This window comes from Octopus bimaculoides, chromosome 10 (assembly GCF_001194135.2).
Source record: "Octopus bimaculoides isolate UCB-OBI-ISO-001 chromosome 10, ASM119413v2, whole genome shotgun sequence".
In the NCBI taxonomy this organism is placed as follows: Eukaryota; Metazoa; Mollusca; class Cephalopoda; order Octopoda; family Octopodidae; genus Octopus; species Octopus bimaculoides.
Genome location: NC_068990.1, coordinates 30312730 through 30327174, shown reverse-complemented (window position 1 = coordinate 30327174; position 14445 = coordinate 30312730). Strand labels below are relative to the sequence as shown.

At 39.1% G+C, this 14445-nt stretch overlaps 1 long non-coding RNA gene across 2 annotated transcripts in view; it reads left to right on the top strand.

The window, feature by feature from the left end:
- Nucleotides 1–536: 536 nt before the first annotated feature.
- LOC106868199 (uncharacterized) overlaps nucleotides 537–14445 on the top strand; it is a 71477-nt gene continuing 57568 nt past the window's right edge. The window contains exons 1-3 of one of the 2 annotated variants that reach the window (XR_008265024.1): nucleotides 684–1066; nucleotides 1947–2058; nucleotides 13359–14423. This is a non-coding gene — a long non-coding RNA (uncharacterized LOC106868199). Of the gene's footprint in view, nucleotides 1067–1946; nucleotides 2059–13358; nucleotides 14424–14445 lie in introns of those variants that run through there. The other variant, XR_008265025.1, reaches the window with a different exon arrangement.

The following is a 14445-nucleotide window of genomic DNA, read 5'->3' as shown; positions in this document are numbered from 1 at the left end:
ATATTATTTGTATAAATAGTGTACATTTAAACACACACGCACACACATATATATATAAGATAAAACTTGGAAAAGGATGCGTGGCGTTCGATCATATAATAATATAAATAATATATAAATATATGCATATATCCATACATATATGTACATACCTACATCTATATGTATACATACATGCAAATATGGGTACAGGACATCAAAAAAACGTTGAACACAATGAGAAACGAAAATATGAAAGCGAAAGCATAGAAAACGAACTTTTTTTTCGAACAAAGAAAAAGACAAACAGAGAAACGAGACATGCAACATAAAGAGTATACCCTTTCGTCAGTTGTCCCTGTTTCATCTACTCCGCGTTTCAAAGGCAAGGACAATACGTGACTTCGTTGAAACAGTCCTTCCCGCATGCCAGTGCTGCTGGACTGCATGTAAAAAGCACCATTCAAGCGTGGTCGATGCCAGTGCCACTTGACTAGCCCCTGGGCTGGTGGCACGTAAACAGCACCCACTACACTCTCACAGTGGTTGACGTTAGGAAGGGCATCCAGCTGTAGAAACCTTGCCAAATCTGATTGGAGTCTGGTGCAGCCCCTTGGCTTGCCAGTCCTCAGTCAAACCGTCCAACCCATGCCAGCATGGAAAGTAGATGTTAAACGACGATGATGATGAGGAGGATATACATACGCACACGTACACCTAAAGCTAATTCCAAAAGGTCTGAAAATTGTCACCTTCCATTAAGAAGCTTGTATTTTTAAAATTAAAGTCAGTATCTTTTGAATATTCTGGGAAGAAATGGTAGGGTTATGGCATAGGAAGAAGCATGAGTAGAGCTGAGCAATTATGGTATAAAGAGAGCCTGAGTAGAGGGAGCTTTAGTACATTTATAACATAGAGGTCACTTGAATAGCTCAGTAGGATAGGCGGTGTCTAGAAAGGATGGACCAATGGTATCAAGGTAGCTTACGGACCTCTCAGAATCTTATGTCTTGTTTCAGTCTGGTCTGAGATCTTATTGCTCTTGTCGCCATCCAAGGATTTGCTGTGTTGGGTACATTGAGTCAAGGTAGGTTTCATCAACAGTTCTTGTTAAATTTATTTGTTTGTACTTAAAGGATGCAGTGCTGTTCAGAACACCAAGACAAACACAGCGTCATTTATTCAGAATAGTTTACACGACAAACATTCACTAGAACTAACAAAAGGCATTATGTCTGTCTTGTTTAGTTATAAGTGTCTCAAGCGCTTAAGTTTGTCGTTATTTAGCTTAGCTTTCACTGAGAGAATCAATGACTAAGAACAAAACAGCTGTGACCACAATGTACTCAGTTTTACATTATCCATTGTGTCTTTTTTTTATGATAGGATATGATTTGAATGAGATTTCGTTGCTATTTCTAGCAATTCAGACGACTACCTGAAGGTTCCCACTCTCTACGATCCAGTAGGGGGTGTAAGTGTTTAAAAAAGTGGCTGAAATAATTTGCTCAGCAACTTCTTGTAGGTTTAAAGTCCCAATTGAAATATATAAGCCAAGTCAGCAATATCGTTGGACACAAGGTCTGAAGTATTTATTTACGATCCCTGCTGGTGTCTAGTTTACCTTTTACTGTTTCCGAGTAAATATTAAAATAATAAATGCACCCATAAAGTTAAGGACAATTGAATATTTCAATAACCATTCTAGCAAAGTGTGGACAATACTATACTAGAAGAATAAGTAAGAAAAAAAAAAAAAAAGAATTATTATTTCCATTTTGTTCAGTTGAGCTTTTAAAAGGGAAATATTTGAAACAATGCTTCTTGTGTTTAGCTTCGGCCTTTATAAATTAAGCCGAACAATTGAACTCTTAGAATGAATGAAACGAAGAAAACGAGTGTTCGGTGTCGAGCGGGAAGAAAAAGAAATGAATAAATGATTGGGACTTCGCAAACGTTTCTTTCAGGTTTACAATTGCCGAAATACAGAATAAATTCCTCGCATTAGCTGTTGAATACTCGGGACACTTCATCCTTCAAATGCTCCATGCTTCCTTAAAATCGCCAACACTATTTCTGGTAAGTTTTTGCAGCTTTTCCTCCTCGTTTAATATCCACTTTTCTGTTTTTTAGTGTTTTATTTTATTCACTTTTCAAGTACTTCTGGTTTTTATTGCTGTCTTCTCTCTGTCCCCCCCCCCTTTTAACCTTTTCTGGTGAGCTATAGCGCACCTCACCGTTCTATTACAATAAGCTCATTATTATTAAACCTAGGAAAAGAAGTTTCAAAAATGTTGCTACAACGTTGGGCTTCCGTAAGATTTGTGACAGTGAACGTTATACAGGTTTCATGAGTCACACTAGCGGAAAAATCTCGCGGTAACTGACGTTATGGAAGAAGCGAAGCGTCATTGTTTGTGACACGCCTTTTCATATGAGGGGGTTGGTAGCATTTCTTCTTTCTTTCCGGTTTTGCTTACAACGATTCCATAGAGACCGGTATTGGAGTTCGCTTTTCTTGCCATCTAAACGTGCATTTTCGATGCTCATGGACCAGAGGCCTCTATAAGCTGCTAGAAATAACAGCTACGTCCCCTTTCATATCACACCGCAGCATCTGATAAAGAGGATACGCTTGATGATAATGTTCTAAAGACATTATGACTGATAAGATGGAAAAAAGAAACAGCATTAGAATGCTAAAGTTCATCGATCTGCTCCACCAGAGCTGACTTGATACTAAATAGAACACACAAACACTAACAGCAAGCAAGAACAGTCCCTTGAATTTTGGTGGTTCCCATACCAGAATTAATTTCTTTTTTGCGTTTAACTATTTTTTTTTATTATCAATCATCGGTTTTTATACTTGAGAAAAGCATAAAAGCCACAACTTCTTATTTCCCACCTTTTGAGATTTGAGTTTTCTGGACCACCTACATATTAGCCCAACTCTTCGTTACCTGTCTGCCTGGGTTTCCCTCTTCTACAAGCTCCATCCACATTAAGCCACCGGCACTTCTTTATATAACTGCCCCTATCCATATATGTCACACGTCCATACCAGTGCAGTCTTTTTTCATGCACAGTACATCTGATTCCTCTGGTTCTCAGTTATTTTCTCAACATATTTGTACTTTGTCATTCATGCACACTGGCATTGAAAATTCGATGGAGCATGCTAGCTTAGTTTTTTTTCTAATCATAGCAAGTCTTCAACATTTAGGGCCTGCATCTCACTATCAAGTAACTATCTTTAAGTGTAAGTTATCATTGAGGCCTTTTGATTCTAGATTTTGCTCCCACGTCTGGAATCTTTTTTCTAATTCTACTACAAATTCCACTATATGAACAAAGTCATTCAAAATACATTAGTCCTTAAGAACGACTGGTCTTAAATTCCTTTGTTTTGGCTTAGGGAACAATGATGAACAGAAGGGGACTGAGAACTGAGACCTAATGGATCTCCACCTGTGCATTAATTGGATGCTGTAATTGTTGCTCTCACCTTACAGAGAGCATCTCTGTACATGGTTTGAAAGGCTTTCATAAACCTTTCATCTACTCCTAGCTTCCTCAGTAACCCCCAGTTCACAAAGCAAAGGTCCCCATCAAAGGCTTTTCCCAGATTGGTGAATGTTAATGGCAGTGGCATACTTTTAGCTAAATATTTTCCCTGCAGTTGTTACACCAGAAAGGGAACATTGGAAATACATTTTTCAAGCACAGAACCAAACCCTGCATCTCATCTCGTCTAATTCTTTTCCTAATTGAACTAAAACTCTTTTTGCATCTTTCATCATCTGGTCCAGCTATTTGATACTTGGAATTCTTTTTAAGCTGTTTATTTTACAAACACCTGACTATGATGTTGCTACACTACTTGTAAAGTATGACACCTTTCTCAACAACCTGATTGTTTCTCATACAAGTGACTTGACAGTATCCATTCCCCTAAATATTCTAAGTATCTCAGTGGCAATCCCTGATTAACTGGGGACTTTCCTTGTTAGAACAACTGGTTCCTCTGTTGGGAAGGCCCTCTTTCTCCCATTTTATAACCTTTCACAGCACTTCTGTGCCTTTTTTCTTTCCAGAATCATTAAAGTGTGCCATTATTCATCCATGCATACATCTCTCTCGCAGTGTCTCTATTTCCTCTGATATACCATCTTACAATCCAGAACATTCCATGCTTCTAGTCCTCACACTGTAGAACATTGGCAAACCTCTTTTTGTTGATAAAAGTCTTATGAGTGGATTCGATAGTCGGAAACTAGAAGAAGCCCTCCATTTATATGATTGTGTGTGTGTGTGTGTACCGTTGTCTTGATATCACATGATAGTTGTAAATGAGCATCATTGTCATACAAGAGGTGTTGTTCTTTCCTGGTCTTCCATGTAAAACATGTCTGACCATGGCGAAATATCACCTTGCTTGGTGAGGGTTGGTGACAGGAAGTGCATCCAGCTGTAGAAAATCTGCCCTAACAAATTCTGTCTGACCCATGCCAGCATGAGAAGGTGGACATTAAAAATGATATATCAACATCATCATCATTTTTAATGTCCACTTTTCCATGCTTGCATAGGTCAGACAGAACTTGTCAGGGCAGATTTGCTACAGCCAAATGCCAAATGCCCTTCCTGTCACTATTTTCTCCATGGCTAGACATATATTAACTGCAGATTGGAAACACAGGACATTGCTTGCACGAGAGAGACATTCATTTACAACAGTCATGTGATATCAATGCAAGGCGGTAGTAACACTCACACACACAAACACACACACACATGCACACAAATATGTCTGGGCACAAGAGTGGCTGTGTGGTAAGAAGTTTGCTTCCCACCCACATGGTTCTGCATTCAGTCCCACTGTGTGTCACCTTGGGCAAGTATTTCCTACTGTAACCTCGAGTCAACTTTGTGAGTGGATTTGGTAGACTAGAACTGAAAGAAGTCCAGCATGTGTGTGTGTGTGTATATATATATATATATATATATATATATACACACACACACACACACACACACACGCATTTATGTGTGTCTCTGGGTTTTGTCCCACACCACCACTTGACAACTAATTTTGGTATTTTGGTGTGTTTACATCCCCATAACTTAGCAGTTTGGCAGATAGGATGGATAGGATAAGTATGAGGCTTAAAAAAATAGAAGTACTGGGGTTAATTCAATTGACTAAAATTCTTCGAGGTAGTACTCCAGCATGGCCGCAGTCTAATGACTGAAACAAGTAAAAGATAAAAGCTATATATATATACATATTCTGTGTGCGCGTGTGTGTATGTATGTATATATATATATAATATATATAGGCCTAATATACTGCTTATTATTTATGAGTCCTGTATAGGAAAGTGCTCCCCTCCCATCCTGCCGCTTTGTAGCAGTCTTCTGGTTGTGGTTCTCCACTCACAGTCTTCCTGCAGACATTGTCCTGCAGGTGTTTCGTTTAGTCATCAGTTGTATCAACCAGTCAGGATGTTAAGGAAAGTAGGTGCGGGAGGGGGGGTGTCTGCAAAGGTTATGAACTCTGCTTCTTCTGTTTCCAATTGTTTACATATTTATGTTTGGTTGTGTGGCTAAGAGGCTTACTTCCCAACCACATGGTTCCAGGTTCAGTCCCACTGCGTGGCACCTTGGGCAAGTGTCTTCTACTATAACTTTTATGTCTCCTTGTCTTGACATCACATGAAATTGTAAACAAGCATCGCTATCATACAATGTGGGGGACATGTCTGGTCATGAGGAAACGTGAGGGTTAGCCACAGGAGAGGCATCCGACCATAGAAAATCTGCCTCAACGAATTCTGTCCAACCCATGCTAGCATGGAAAAGCAGATGTTGAAACGACTATGATGATATATGTATTTGTATATATATATGATTATATGTGTGTGTATATCGTTTAACGTCCGCTTTCCATGCTAGCATGGGTTGGACGATTTGACTGAGGACTGGTGAAACCGGATGGCAACACCAGGCTCCAATCTAATTTGGCAGAGTTTCTACAGCTGAATGCCCTTCCTAACGCCAACCACTCAGAGAGTGTAGTGGGTGCTTTTACGTGTCACCCGCACGAAAACAGCCACGCTCGAAATGGTGTCTTTTACGTGCCACCCGCACAAGAGCCAGTCCAGGGGCACTGGCAACGATCTCGCTCAAAAATCCTACGGAGGCCAGTCAGGCGGTGCTGGCAACGGTCACGCTCAAGATGGTACATCTTATGTGCCACCCACACAAGAGCCTGTCCAGGGGCACTGGCAACGATCTCACTTGGCTTGCCGGGTCTTCTCACGCACAGCACATTTCCAAAGGTCTTGGTCAGTAGTCATCGCCTCGGTGAGGCCCAATGTTCGAAGGTCTTGCCTCACCACCTCATGTATATATAATACTCGCACTCGTGTAACAAATGACTTGCTCTGAGAAGTGTTAAAATGGAACAATTCTGTTTTGGAGGAATTATTTCAGCCAGTTTTAGAACACACAAAATCTTGTTATATTCATTTTGCATTTAGTTTGTGAGATGTCAATATTTTTGCCCTACCCACACAATTTGGTGACCATCTCGATTCCTTTGCAGATGGAACTGCATCACTGATCAGGTCATTGCAGTCGGATGACAGTTTTGATGCTTCAAACTGCATATAAGAGATTGTGTGTTCTTCACGATATAATTCTTCCAAGATAGAATTGCTATAAAGACATAATGGTAGAATTGTTACAGTGTTGGAACAAATGCTCAGCAGCATTTTTTCCAGCCCTTTACATTCTGAGTTCAAATTCCACTGAGGTCATCTTTGCCTTTCATCCTTAATGGATTCATAAAATAGGTACCAGTCAAGTACTGGGGTTGATGTACAAAACTTGTCCCCTCCCCTCAAAATTACTGTACCAAAATTATTATTAGGAGGCGGCAAAGCAGTAGACTCGTTAGCATGTTAAACAAAATGCTTAGCAGAATCATAATGACTCTTTACTTTCTAAATTGAAATCCTGTCATTTGTTTCTTTTGCCTTTCATTCTTTTGGGGTTGATTAAATGAGCACCAGTTGAGCACTGAGGCCAATGTAATTGACTTACCTCCTTCCTTTAAGGTCGCTGGTCTTGTACTCACTATTTGAAATCTTTATTATTATTATTATTGAGTACCCTTCAATCATTGGACAATAAACTATGCTTGTGAAGACCTGTTGAGGTAAGTGAAATTGTTGTTGTGGCCAATGGCACTTCCTTTAAGGTCGCTGGCCTTGTACTCACTATTTGAAATCTTTATTATTATTATTATTATTATTATTATTATTATTATTGAGTACCCTTCAATCATTGGACAATAAACTATGCTTGTGAAGACCTGTTGAGGTAAGTGAAATTGTTGTTGTGGCCAATGGCAGTACCGCCTGATTGGCACCTGTGCCAGTGGAACGTTAAAAGCACCATTCGAACATAATCGTTGCCAGTGCCGTCAGACTGGCTCCTATGCCGGTGGAACATAAAAAGCATTATTCGAGTGTGGTCGTTACCAACGTCGCCTGACTGGCTCCTGTGCAGGTGGCATGTAAAAAGCACCATTTGAGCATGGCCAATGCCAGTACTGCCTGACTAGCCCTTGTGCTGGTGGCACGTAAAAGCACCCACTACACTCTTGGAGTGGTTGGCGTTAGGAAGGGCATCTAGCTGTAGAAACTTTGCCAGATCAGATTGGAGCCTGGTGCAGCCTTCTGGCTTGCCAGTCCTCACTCAAACTATCCACCCCATGCCAGCATGGAAAGTGGATGTTAAACGACGGTGATTATTATTATTATTATTATTATTATTTTTATTATTATTATTATTATTAGGTCCTGAAGCCATAGTGTCATATAAATTGATGGTACCACATAAAAAGCACTGGTGCTGATGCTACATAAAATGCACCCAGTACACATTGTAAAGTGGTTGGCATTAGGAAGGGCATCTAACTAAAGAAACCAAGCCAAAACAGATTATGGAACCTGGTGCAGCTCTCCAACCTTGCCATCTCCTGTCAAACTGTCCAACCCCTGCCAGTATGGAAAACAGATGTTAAATGATGATGGTATTAGGTCACACCAAAATGTTTTAGTATTTTTTTTTTTTTAGTTAAAACCAGAAAAATAATAAAAACTAACTTTTGAGGTTTTATATGACTCAGACACTCATGAATTTTGTTTTATGTCTCTAGATTCAGAACCACATTCAGCAGATGTGAAATGAATTGCTACTTTTCATAGGCCACCAGTTTTGTACTGCAAGCATCAGATAATGTGGCAAATCTTATCCACAACATTCACACATAGGCAATGTATATAATTGTGAGCCACAAAGCCACAACAAAATGTCTATGTCGGTTATGAACTTGTGTATGAGCTGGTACATTCAATCCATATTGACTTAGTCATTTCAATTGTGTATATATCAATAGAACAGTTGTATAATTATCAATAGCTTGACAGGTCAGCCTCGAAGTCTTTGTGTTCGTGTTGTGTGTTGAGAAGAAAGAATTGGCTGAGCGAAGCCTATCCCTCTTCAAGTTATTGTCTGTGTTTAGAAATTGCTGGTGCAAGGAACAAATCAAGTGGAATGGTGCAACATGGAGTTGAACCATCGTTGTATATTTGGGTTTGTGAAAGCCTACCACGACTCCATAGCTTTGCTAATAACACATACAACCTGAGACATGCACATACACATGTGCGCATGCGTGCATGGACACATGCAAATGTTCACACACAGATACACAAACACAAATATGCACTTGTATGTCTTTATGTATGTGTGTATACATATTCATGCATATACAGACACATTACTATCACGTGAGTATCCAGTCACATCACTGCCATGCATAAACACTGGCACGCACTCACACACACACACATACACTCACGCGCGCGCGCGCACACACACACACACACACACACACACACTCACGCACACACAGAGAAGTGTGCTGGGATGTTGGACACTTCTCATTTGCAATTTCTTATTCTGTCGTAGCAGGAGAAATGTATTTTCTGAAATTTATTGGGAGGAAAGATTAATGGTATCATTGGTTGTGTGACATACACACAAACACATTGACATATGGACACACACACACTCAGATATGCACAGACACATAAACACACATTCACACACACAGATGTATGCATATGTGCGTGCACACAGACACACACACAGACATGCACATACATGTAACATACACATATGCGTGCACTCACACAGACACACGCACACACAAAACTATATGACTTAAGTGCATGCATAGTTCTGTGGTTAAGAAGTTTACATCCCAACCATGTGGTTCTGAGTTCAGTCCCACTGTGTGGCACTTTGGTCAAGTGTCTTATACAATAGCCCTGGGCCAACATGATGATTGTAAGTGGATTTGGCAGCCATTGGCAACATGATGATTGTAACCATGTGGTTCTGAGTTCTGTCCCACTGTATATGTATATATCTGTGTTATGTGTGTGTGAAAGCAGGTGTTTCTCCTATTCTTGACATTGCATAATTAACAGTCATAAATATTTATATATAGGCACAGGTGTGGCTGTGTGGTAAATCCACTTACAATCATCATGTTGCCAATGGTTGCCATGTGGTTCTGAGTTCAGTCCCACTGTGTGGCATCTTGGTCAAGTGTCTTATACAATAGCCCTGGGCCAACATGATGATTGTAAGTGGATTTGGCAGACAGAAACTAATAGAAGATCCTAGTGTCTATATATATATATATATGTATATATATATATATATATTTATATATTTATATATATATATATATATATATATAATAGCACCATTTGAGCGTGATCGCTACCAGCGTTGCCTTACTGGCACTTGTGCAGGTGGCACGTGAAAAAACATGCGAGCGAGATCATTGCCAGTGCTGGTGGCACGTAAAATGCACCATTTCGAGCGTGGCCATTGCCAGTACCTCCTGACTGGCCTTCGTGCCAGTGACACGTAAAAGCACCCACTACACTCTCGGAGTGGTTGGCGTTAGGAAGGGCATCCAGCTGTAGAAACTCTGCCAAATCAGATTGGAGCCTTGTGTAGCCATCTGGTTCACTAGTCCTCAGTCAAATCGTCCAACCCATGCTAGCATGGAAAGCAGACGTTAAATGATGATGATGATGATATATATACAGGGTGCAACAGATAAATTGTTGCCATTTTACATTTTTAATTTCTCGCATGCACATTGTTTGTTTTTGATTTTGTTGACTACACAGTATAGTTGGGTCAGTTGGGCACCATCTGTAAGCTAAACAGCACTGACACAATTCACTCTGCCAGAAATTTGGAAGCGACATACTGTACTGCTTGGCATTTGCACTGGAAGCTCCAATACGAATATTTCAGAGTGCAGGGGATTCAGAAAGAGTTGGATGAGTCTAATAGTGATTATGAAGTATTGCAGCTCGGAAATCTCACTCTGGTTGTTCTGATAAGAAAAGAACTGAATTTGTTGGTGAGAGCCAGGCCATGCTTGACAACAATCCTTCCAAGTCAATCAGGTCTACCACCAGGAAGATGGGAGTGTCTGAGTTTCTTATTAGGCAGGTAGTGCATGAAGACATTAAGTATTCCTCATACAAGATGAGAAAGGGACAATTTTTATCCCAAGCCATCAAGGACAAGGCGAAAGACCACACTACGAAGCTTTTGAACTAACTCAAGTATCCCCTCCAACTGAACAAGCTTTGGTTTTTCTCAGACAAGAAAAAATTCTGCTAACATCAGATGGTGGACACACAGAACAACTGTTGGTTTGCTGTGTCCCCAAAACATGTACCGAGAGTGATATAAAACCAAACATCCAATCAGCATCATGGTGTTTGGAGTGATCACTAGTAATGGTGACGTTGTGTATCCATTCATCTTCCCCTCAGACTCAACATGGAGGTCTACATCAAGTGCCTGGAGAAGTTAGTGCTGCCCTGGGTCAAGAGAGTGGCTTGTTGGAAGACCCTATGTCTGACAACAGGACTCTGCACCATGCCACACAAGCACGAGAATCCAGTCATGGCTGTCAGACAATTTCTGCAACCACATCATCCCTAACATCTGACCACTAAACACCCTAAATTGCAACCCCCTTGATTATTATGTATGTGATGCAGTTGAGTGAGAGACCAACAAAACAACTTGTAACACCAAAGATGAACTGAAGGCAAGGATTATGGCAGCATTCACCAACTTAAACAAAGAGACTGTCCAGAAGAGTTGCAGGAGATTCCAAAGCTGCCTGGAGGCCGTAGTTGAAGCCAATGGTGATTTCATTGAATAAATTTACTCTTTAGTATTTCAAGATAATTTTATGTAATTTTGGTGAATGTATCTATTAAAATGAGATGTCAGTGTTATTTTCATTTTTGCATAATTTAGACGACAATTTATTCACCGCACCCTGTATGTATGTATATAACCACACACATCATAATCATTGTTTTATTTCCCATAGTGGCAGGTGTTGGACTGGTTGCCATAATCAAAGTGAGCAACTATTTGGGGGAGGGTGACACTGCTTGTCTGGATGAATCAGATGACTACAAAGCACAAATATATATATGTATGTGCATGTGGTTGTGTATATGCATAAATGTACACCAACAATAGTAAAAGTGGTAATGATGATAATAATAATGGTGGGGAGGCAAATTATAATGATAAAAACAATAATGATAATGGTATATGAGAATAGTAACAATGATTAGGATTGCAATAATTATACAGATAATGTGAGCATTTGTGTTAACACTGATATTAACTATGGAATTAGTATAAGGAATAACTATCACAGTTTCAACAATTCATGTAATAATATTAACAACAACAGTAATACTACAGGATGTATTGGTGTGAATAGTTTTAGTAATGGTTACAGCAATTACTATAACTGTAGTAATAGTAAAAATAAAGGGTATAACCATTTTGGAACACTTGGGAGACTGAGTGCTGTTTATCATAACTGCAGAATGAATTATGGTAATGTAAGTGCAGATGGAGTGGCTGAGTGGTTAACACACAACTGATTACTGCATGATGGTATGGTTTGTATATTCCCATCCCAATGGGATACAATTGAAACATTCCCTTCAGAGGCTTCTAATTTCATCCAGACTTTGTGCACAAAAGATCTTGCAGCATTTAGAAAGTCGACAACCTTGATTATGTAATTGTAAGAAATTTGAATTCCCACTGGGAAATAAATGCCTGAACAAAACACATTATATATAAATGTCATGTTAAAACTAATATACATACTTTCACTTATGTAGATTTCACTTCTTCCATTTTAAAATCAAGATTACATAATCATCTTCATATATTTAGGAGTGATAAAGCATAAAGAACATCACTCTCCACAATTACCTGGAAGTTAAAGAACAAAGATATTGATTGTTATCTAATGTGGGACATTGCTACACACACTAAGCCTTATGTTAGTGATAGACATAGTTGCAATCTCTGCTCTTTGGAATTGCTGGAAATCTTAAAATGCATGGGTGATTTTATTAATAAATCAAATGAACTGAGGATCAAATGCCCCCATTCTATCTGTACAAGTTCCTTATATTTCAAACTGATTCTCTAAAATCTTCCCCAAGTGCTAGATATTTATCTCTCACCCTAGAATATAGACGTTAATTACTAGAAATCAGATTTATGTATTATATAGCCTAGTGTGTCTTAATTCTATTAATACATGTAGCTGACCATATTTAAACTGCTTTTGTTTACTCTTAGTTCTAATGGCAGATAACAACTGACTGTAATTTTACATAATTTAATTTAATAACTTCATTAAATTTGCTTCTAGCCTTAGGTGATGTCTTTATAATATTTGCTTCATCCTGATTACAGACTTTATAATTCTTTATAATTTGTTATAATCTCATAAATTCTTTTAATGTTTATAAACTCTCATGGCCTTCATAATTCTTATAAATTCTTTAAACATTTTCTTAATACTCCACATACTTAAAATCATTATAGTAGTGATCAAACCAATATGATTTTGATTAACTTTATTCTCAATAATGATGTGACAATATTGGTTAACAAATGTTCAGATTCATAGTATGATGGATTTTTAATTTTATTGAGAATATTGGTTCTGTTTTTCCGTCTCCATTATTTTCTGGCCTTTCAACTAGTAACTTCATTACAGTTATATAAATGATCTTTCTCATTAGACTTTTGGTCTTGGTTGAAGTTTTTCTCATCGAAGAAGAACCAAAGCATGCCATATTCTTAAGATTTATTAACCTTGTTAAGTAACCACTTGACATGGATCAAACAATTTTCCTGTGTCTTTGCAGATAATGAATTGGTCTCTCCTTCCTACGTCCAAGTTCTATTGAATGTCCTTATGCACTACAGTTCTGGTAGCTCACTCTGACACCTGAAGTTCTTTGATGATGGCCTTCATTGATTTCCCAGGATCATTATCATAATGTTTTGAACTCACTGGATGAATTGTGTATGTTCATATAGCATCTGAACATTTAGAATGGTTTTATTCTCTTTGATACAATGGAAACATTCCCTTCAGACGCTTCTAATTCCATCCAGACTTTTGTATACAAAAGATCTTGCAGCATTTAGAAAGTTGACAAGTTTTAAATCACTGTGTTCCACATGTGTGGCAACAATGACTGCATCTCTTTTCATTTCTTGTGCTAGCATTTTATCTGCCAAGAGATATCTAAAAAAAAAAAAAGCCCCCCAAAAAACAACAACCTTTGAAGAGAGTAATGGAGGGGAGAAAAATGGGTTATTTGCAATGCCGCACTCAACCCAAGCTTTAGGCTATCTGCACTGTCAGATTCTAATCTTAACTAATATTGAAATTCTTCAGGTGCAGCAAATCCAGGTGTCATGACAGTAAAACCATTGTGTACATAAGCACACAACTATCTTTCCCCTACCATCATACATCTCTTACCCTCCCCAAGCACTACACCTGCATCTCCCACCCTGCAACTTATCTAACATCATCCTTCTCTCCATCTTTCTTCTGTCTATTTTTCCATCATTACTTTGCTGCTGCTCAGCACTATTACTCATTTGCCACTCTCCACCACCATCAATCTCTGTGTCCATTCAATCACTCATCTCCCACTCTCCCCCACCATCATTCTCTATCCATTCACTCACTCATCTCCCACTTTCCCCCACCATCAATCTCTGAGCCCATTCAATCACTCATCTCTCACTCTCCCCCACCATCAATCTCTGAGCCCATTCACTCACTCATCTCCCACTTTCCCCCACAATCAATCTCTGCATCCATTCACTCACTCATCTCCCACTTTCCCCCACCATCAATCTCTGAGCCCATTCAATCACTCATCTCCCACTCTCCCCCACCATCAAACTCTGAGCTCATTCAATCACTCATCTCCC